The sequence below is a fragment of the Neoarius graeffei genome, chromosome 13 (assembly GCF_027579695.1).
Source record: "Neoarius graeffei isolate fNeoGra1 chromosome 13, fNeoGra1.pri, whole genome shotgun sequence".
Classification (NCBI taxonomy): domain Eukaryota; kingdom Metazoa; phylum Chordata; class Actinopteri; order Siluriformes; family Ariidae; genus Neoarius; species Neoarius graeffei.
In genome coordinates, this window is record NC_083581.1 from 23677758 (window position 1) to 23684395 (window position 6638).

Below are 6638 nucleotides of genomic sequence, written 5' to 3' on the forward strand. Positions count from 1 at the left end.
CAAACTCCACACAGAAAGGCCCTCATCGGCCACGGGGCTCAAACCCGGACCTTCTTGCTGTGAGACGACAGCACTAACCACTACACCACTGTGCCGCCCAGCTTCCTTATTCGACATGGAAAACCCAGATTGGTTTCAAACAACTTGGACATAACTCAGTACAAAACCCAACAAGGAGTGATGTGCGCGATATATCCTTAAAGAACAGAAAAGATTAAGAGCAGACAGCATTGAAGCTTTGCTCCTGTTACAGAAGAACCCAGTCTTGTGCAAAATGTCACCATGGAACCAGAGTGTAGTAATGAACCCCCAGTTCGAGAATGTTCTACACAAACAGACTGAACTTTACAACAGATGCATGCATGTGAACTGGAAATAAATCGACTAAGGCAAGAAAAACTTTTTCGGATAAAACTGTTCTACACACTTATCAACCTGTGTGCCTCAGTTGTGCCTTCTGAATAGAGAATAAATGAAGAGGGAACTGAACATTAACTGTTTATTGAAATTATTATTGCAAGGGTGATTATAGTTACTATATGACTATAGCTACAACTGGAAAGTGCTGATTCCGTGAGCATTTGTAATTATTGTACCATCCACTATTAGATAAAATTAAAATAAAATCTTACAATATTGTTTGAAAGTCTAGAGCAAGGTATTTTGGCATTTTACAAATAACACTTCAGATATTGTTTTAACAATAAGTATCACTGTATAAATTATAGAGTGCAAATAGCTTTGTAACTATATGTCCTTGGGGTTGTTGAGACATGGAGGGCCAGGAATACCATCTAGCCCACAGTTCAGGTAGGAGCCCTTTGAGAGTAAATTCTTAGGCTTTTGCAGTATTCTGTTCCCAAAAGCTGATGTCAGGAAAAAGTCTTTACACAAAGGTTTTCTTGCTTTTGTAGTTTTTAAACTGCTCTTCCGTGTCAGGACTCTTCGGGAAAAGGAAGGCATATTCCAACATGTAGTTAATGCTAGGTCACAAATCTGCACCACCACTCCAGTTGTTTTGAGGAATTTTGTATGGCTCATAACTGCTAATGGGGCGGCATGGTGGTGTAGTGGTTAGTGCTGTCACCTCACAGCAAGATGGTCCGGGTTTGAGCCCCGTGCCCGATGAGGGCCTTTCTGTGCGGAGTTTGCATGTTCTCCCTGTGTCCACGTGGGTTTCCTCCAAGTGCTCCGGTTTCCCGCACAGTCCAAAGACATGCAGGTTAGGTTAACTGGTGACTCTAAACTGATTGTGAGTGTGAATGGTTGTCTGTGTCTATGTGTCAGCCCTGTGATGACCTGGCGACTTGTCCAGGGTGTGCCCCGCCTTTCGCCTGTAGTCAGCTGGGATAGGCTCCAGCTTGCCTGCGACCCTGTAGAACAGGATAAAGCGGCTACAGATAATGAGATGAGATAACCGCTAATAAACTCTAATTTCCATGTTTATCTATCCTTTGCTTCTTTCTGACTAAGATTATCCAAGTAATCTGGTAGTAAAGCTGTAGTTTTCTTTGGACAACAGCAACAGACATCAAACATCTTCGCTTGGCTTCAGTATATAAACAAAGTTCACTTGTCCCCCAGGTATAGGGTAGTGATGGTTGCTAACGTAAATGTGACGTCAGTGCAAGGGGTCTACACACTGGTTTGTGCAACCCCAGTGTCTGGGGATTTGACCCAATCTGTGTCTTTGAACTGTGGGAAGAAACTGGGGGACCTGGAGGAAACCCATGTAGACACAGGGAGAACATACAAACTCCACTCAGAGAGGCCCCCATGGGTCATGAGGTTCAAACCCAGAACTTTCTTGCTGTGAGCCAACAGCACTAACCACCACACCACCATGCCAGAGTGATATATTGGGAAATATGTCACTCAGATGCGCAGGGCCAGAGTGGGCCCTGTTTTCAGTCTGGGAGTTTAATTCACATTCAGGCCACTTTGAAATGGAGGAGGAATTTGAGTACATTAAAAAAGATAAAACAAATAACTGTTCTTTCACAATGCTTTTTATTTGGTTTAAATTCAGGTAGTGACAATGTATGTTGTTCGTCGTTCTCTGCATTACTTTAGGGTTAATAAAACTTCCATTACGCGGTAGTTTAATGACCACAAACGTAATGCAGAGACCGACGAACGATTTCATCTAGTATGAGACGGGGCTCCACTTAAAATTGGATGGTGTGTGGCCGCGTGTCTAATCCGCATATACATTTATCTGTGTCACCAACATGTCCCAAAGTTCCTTAGTGAAAATATTTGAAAACACATCCAAAGGACATGCATCTTCAGAAATCGCCATCTTTGGCCCGGGTGTGGGAATGAACTTTTACGTCGGGGGCGAAATCCAGCTGACTGCCACTCCAAATAGCAAAGCAGCGAGTATGGCTAATTGTTTCGCGTTATTTAAGACGAATTACACAACACATTTTTAGTCACATAGTCTTAAAATAACGAAAGCACCCATCTCGCGTGCATTTGAACCAATGCTTGTGCATTACATGCCGCATACGCCTCTAAAATAATGGCAAATCAACAATGCTGGGTACTCAGCAACCGGCAGATAAAGCGCGAGGGCGCATTAGGCAACTCAAAAATGGTTAAATGAAATGTAGGCTAAAGCAAGTGTTCGATTCTGCTTAGAATATTGGCATACGCATACACCTCTTCTAAGTTATATATTTAACAACAATTATTTAACATCAAATATGACTTCTAGGCCTATGTGTTCATAACCACAATGTGCGCACGCCTGTGGAAATGCACGGTGTGACAGCGAGATGAAATAGGCTGGATGAGGAAATAACGCGCAACAGCACATTTGGGACCTGTTCATCTAAAATTGTTAATAACTGGGATGTAAAGCAATGTCCGGTTCTTCTTAGAATTAAGACATACACCACATCTATACCGTGTAAATTGCGAGATTTCACATGACATCAAAAAGCTGAATTGACATCGCAAACTATCGACACATATATAGGCCTAGCATAGACTGATAAAATCGACAAACAGGGTTATCATACTCCATATCTTTCGTAACCTACCAGCTGGTCTTGAGAACATATCTGTCAATTTGGCACATTTTGCTGCCACCTCCTTCCTTTTTTTAAGCTTCGCCCTTTCGGTTCCACCTGGCCTCTTTCTGCCCTCCGTCACTGATGCGTGCTGTTTCACGCCAATGTTGTTTAAGTTCCCCGCAATACAGAGGAGGAGTCTTGGACCAAACCAACTGCAATAGAGGGGAGGGGAGAATTTCCTTATTTGGTAGCACCTATTTAATCTGCTGCGATGCTGTTGGCGTCTGGGCTGCCATGTGAAAATGCAGAGTGCAGTTGAATTGATGATTAATGCAAGAATAAGATCAGTGACCAAAATTAGTGAAAATTATTTTCCCCATGCTCCAAGCAGGCCACCATTGATGGTTTGGGCCGGGGATGGTCCCGGCTAAATATAGGGCCACCCTGGCATTGCAGATGCGTGATATATTTCATGTGAAAAACGTGAGTTTTTCAACATGAGAAGATAAACAGTCATATCTTCAAGCAAATGTGTGATTTTCTTTTTATTATATAGACACATTCACAAACAAAAAGGACCAAAATTTATTTTAAAAAATCATTGATTTCCTCATGAGTGTAAAGATTGGAAATTATTATACATACAGGACACTTTTTCGATGGAATAAAAACATGTATTCTATTCCCTTCTAGTGGGTTTCATTCATTTGGTTCGATAGCATGAAATATTCTTAGCAAATCGCTTATCCTATGTGTGTTAGGATACATGATGGGGTGGCACGGTGGTGTAGTGGTTAGTACTGTTGCCTCACAGCAAGAAGGTTGTGTGGAGTTTGCATGTTCTCCCTGCGTCTACGTGGGTTACCTCCAGGTGCTCCGGGTTCCCCCACAGTCCAAAGACATACGGTTAAGTTAACATGGCGCGGCCTTGGGCTGAAGTGCCCTTGAACAAAGCATCTAACCACCAACTGCTCCCTGGGCACTGTAGCATAGCTGCCCACTGCTGTGTGTGTGTGTTCACTGCTTCAGATGGGTTAAATACAGAGGTTAAATTTCACTGTGTGCTTCAGTCTGTGCTTGAGTGTTCATGTAACAAATAAAGGCTTCTTGGCTTAGCTTCTCTCTCTCTCTCTCTCTCTCTCTCTCTCTCTCTCAGCTTGGCTTCTCTATTACGTCACTCCTACCCAGTGGAGAATAAGCGTTGAATATGGTTTATGATATTGCATGGTTGTCAAGATATGATGCCACACATTGGAGCTGATTCAATGAGAGAGTTTTCTGCTTTGCATGTGCAGAAGGATTTCTTTGTTTGCCGGCGGTGTCTGCAGTAAACTGTTGCAGTGAATTGAAAATGCCATAAGCATTGGATATTGGTATGTAACCCCCCTGTTCTTAACTTTTTGTAAAATCTATAATTGTTCCATCGAATAGTAATATTGGCTGGCTTTTTTGTGGTATATCAGATATATTCCATTCAACTAGCATGATACTGGAATATATCTGATGGACCACTCAGTGCCAGCCAATATTGTGGATGATATATATATATATATATATATATATATATATATATATATATATATATATATATATATATATATATATATATATATATATTATGTGGAAGTTTCAAAATTCCATATTTTATTCAGAATAGAACATAGATGACATATCAAATGTTTAAACTGAGAAAATGTATCATTTAAAGAGAAAAATTAGGTGATTTTAAATTTCATGACAACAACACATCTCAAAAAAGTGGGGACAAGGCCATGTTTACCACTGTGAGACATCCCCTTTTCTCTTTACAACAGTCTGTAAACGTCTGGGGACTGAGGAGACAAGTTGCTCAAGTTTAGGGATAGGAATGTTAACCCATTCTTGTCTAATGTAGGATTCTAGTTGCTCAACTGTCTTAGGTCTTTTTTGTCATATCTTCCGTTTTATGATGCGCCAAATGTTTTCTATGGGTGAAAGATCTGGACTGCAGGCTGGCCAGTTCAGTACCCGGACCCTTCTTCTACGCAGCCATGATGCTGTAATTGATGCAGTATGTGGTTTGGCATTGTCATGTGGGAAAATGCAAGGTCTTCCCTGAAAGAGATGTCATCTGGATGGGAGCATATGTTGCTCTAGAACCTGGATATACCTTTCAGCATTGATGGTGTCTTTCCAGATGTGTAAGCTGCCCATGCCACATGCACATGCAACCCCATACCATCAGAGATGCAGGCTTCTGAACTGAGCGCTGATAACAACTTGGGTCGTCCTTCTCCTCTTTAGTTCGAATGACATGGCGTCCCTGATTTCCATAAAGAACTTCAAATTTTGATTCGTCTGACTACAGAACAGTTTTCCACTTTGCCACAGTCCATTTTAAATGAGCCTTGGCTCAGAGAAGACGTCTGCGCTTCTGGATCATGTTTAGATCCGGCTTCTTCTTTGAACTATAGAGTTTTAGCTGGCAACGGCGGATGGCACGGTGAATTGTGTTCACAGATAATGTTCTCTGGAAATAATCCTGAGCCCATTTTGTGATTTCCAATACAGAAGCATGCCTGTATGTGATGCAGTGCCGTCTAAGGGCCCAAAGATCACGGACACCCAGTATGGTTTTCCGGCCTTGACCCTTACGCACAGAGATTCTTCCAGATTCTCTGAATCTTTTGATGATATTATGCACTGTAGATGATGATATGTTCAAACTCTTTGCAATTTTACACTGTCGAACTCCTTTCTGATATTGCTCCACTATTTGTCGGTGCAGAATTAGGGGGATTGGTGATCCTCTTCCCATCTTTACTTCTGAGAGCCGCTGCCACTCCAAGATGCTTTTTTTATACCCAGTCATGTTAATGACCTATTGCCAATTGACCTAATGAATTGCAATTTGGTCCTCCGTCTGTTCCTTTTTTGTACCTTTAACTTTTCCAGCCTCTTATTACCCCTGTCCCAACTTTTTTGAGATGTGTTGCTGTCATGAAATTTCAAATGAGCCAATATTTGGCGTGAAATTTCAAAATATCTCACTTTCGACATTTGATATGTTGTCTATGTTCTATTGTGAATACAATATCAGTTTTTGAGATTTGTAAATTATTGCATTCCGTTTTTATTTACAATTTGTACTTTGTCCCAACTTTTTTGGAATCGGGGTTGTACAAGCCCTGATGCTGCTCGCAGCTTTGTGAAGCTTGCAAGAGATGAGGCTGGTATAATTGATAACATGTATATGTTATCTGCCAAAAAGTTCAAAACAACTTACAAAACCTTTCACTTGACCTTTCAGAAGGACCAAACAAAAGCTGTGATAATCAAAAGGTAAATTTTCTTAAAATAAACACCACTTACTTGATATCGAAACAGTAGTCTTGGTGAACCACGAGGTGAATTTCATTTATCTTTTTATCTGCCGATTATCTTCCGATACTACGAGTAATCGAACTTGATCAGGATAAGTGCTGATTGGTTATGAAGTTTTGCTATTGTATGTTATCAATTATACTCGCTTCAGCTCTTTTTCAAGCATCACCAAGCTGTGAGCAGCATCAGGGCTTGTAGTATTTTGGTTATCAATTTTGTTTATTGTGTTTTGTTCAAAATACAGTGCTGTGAACT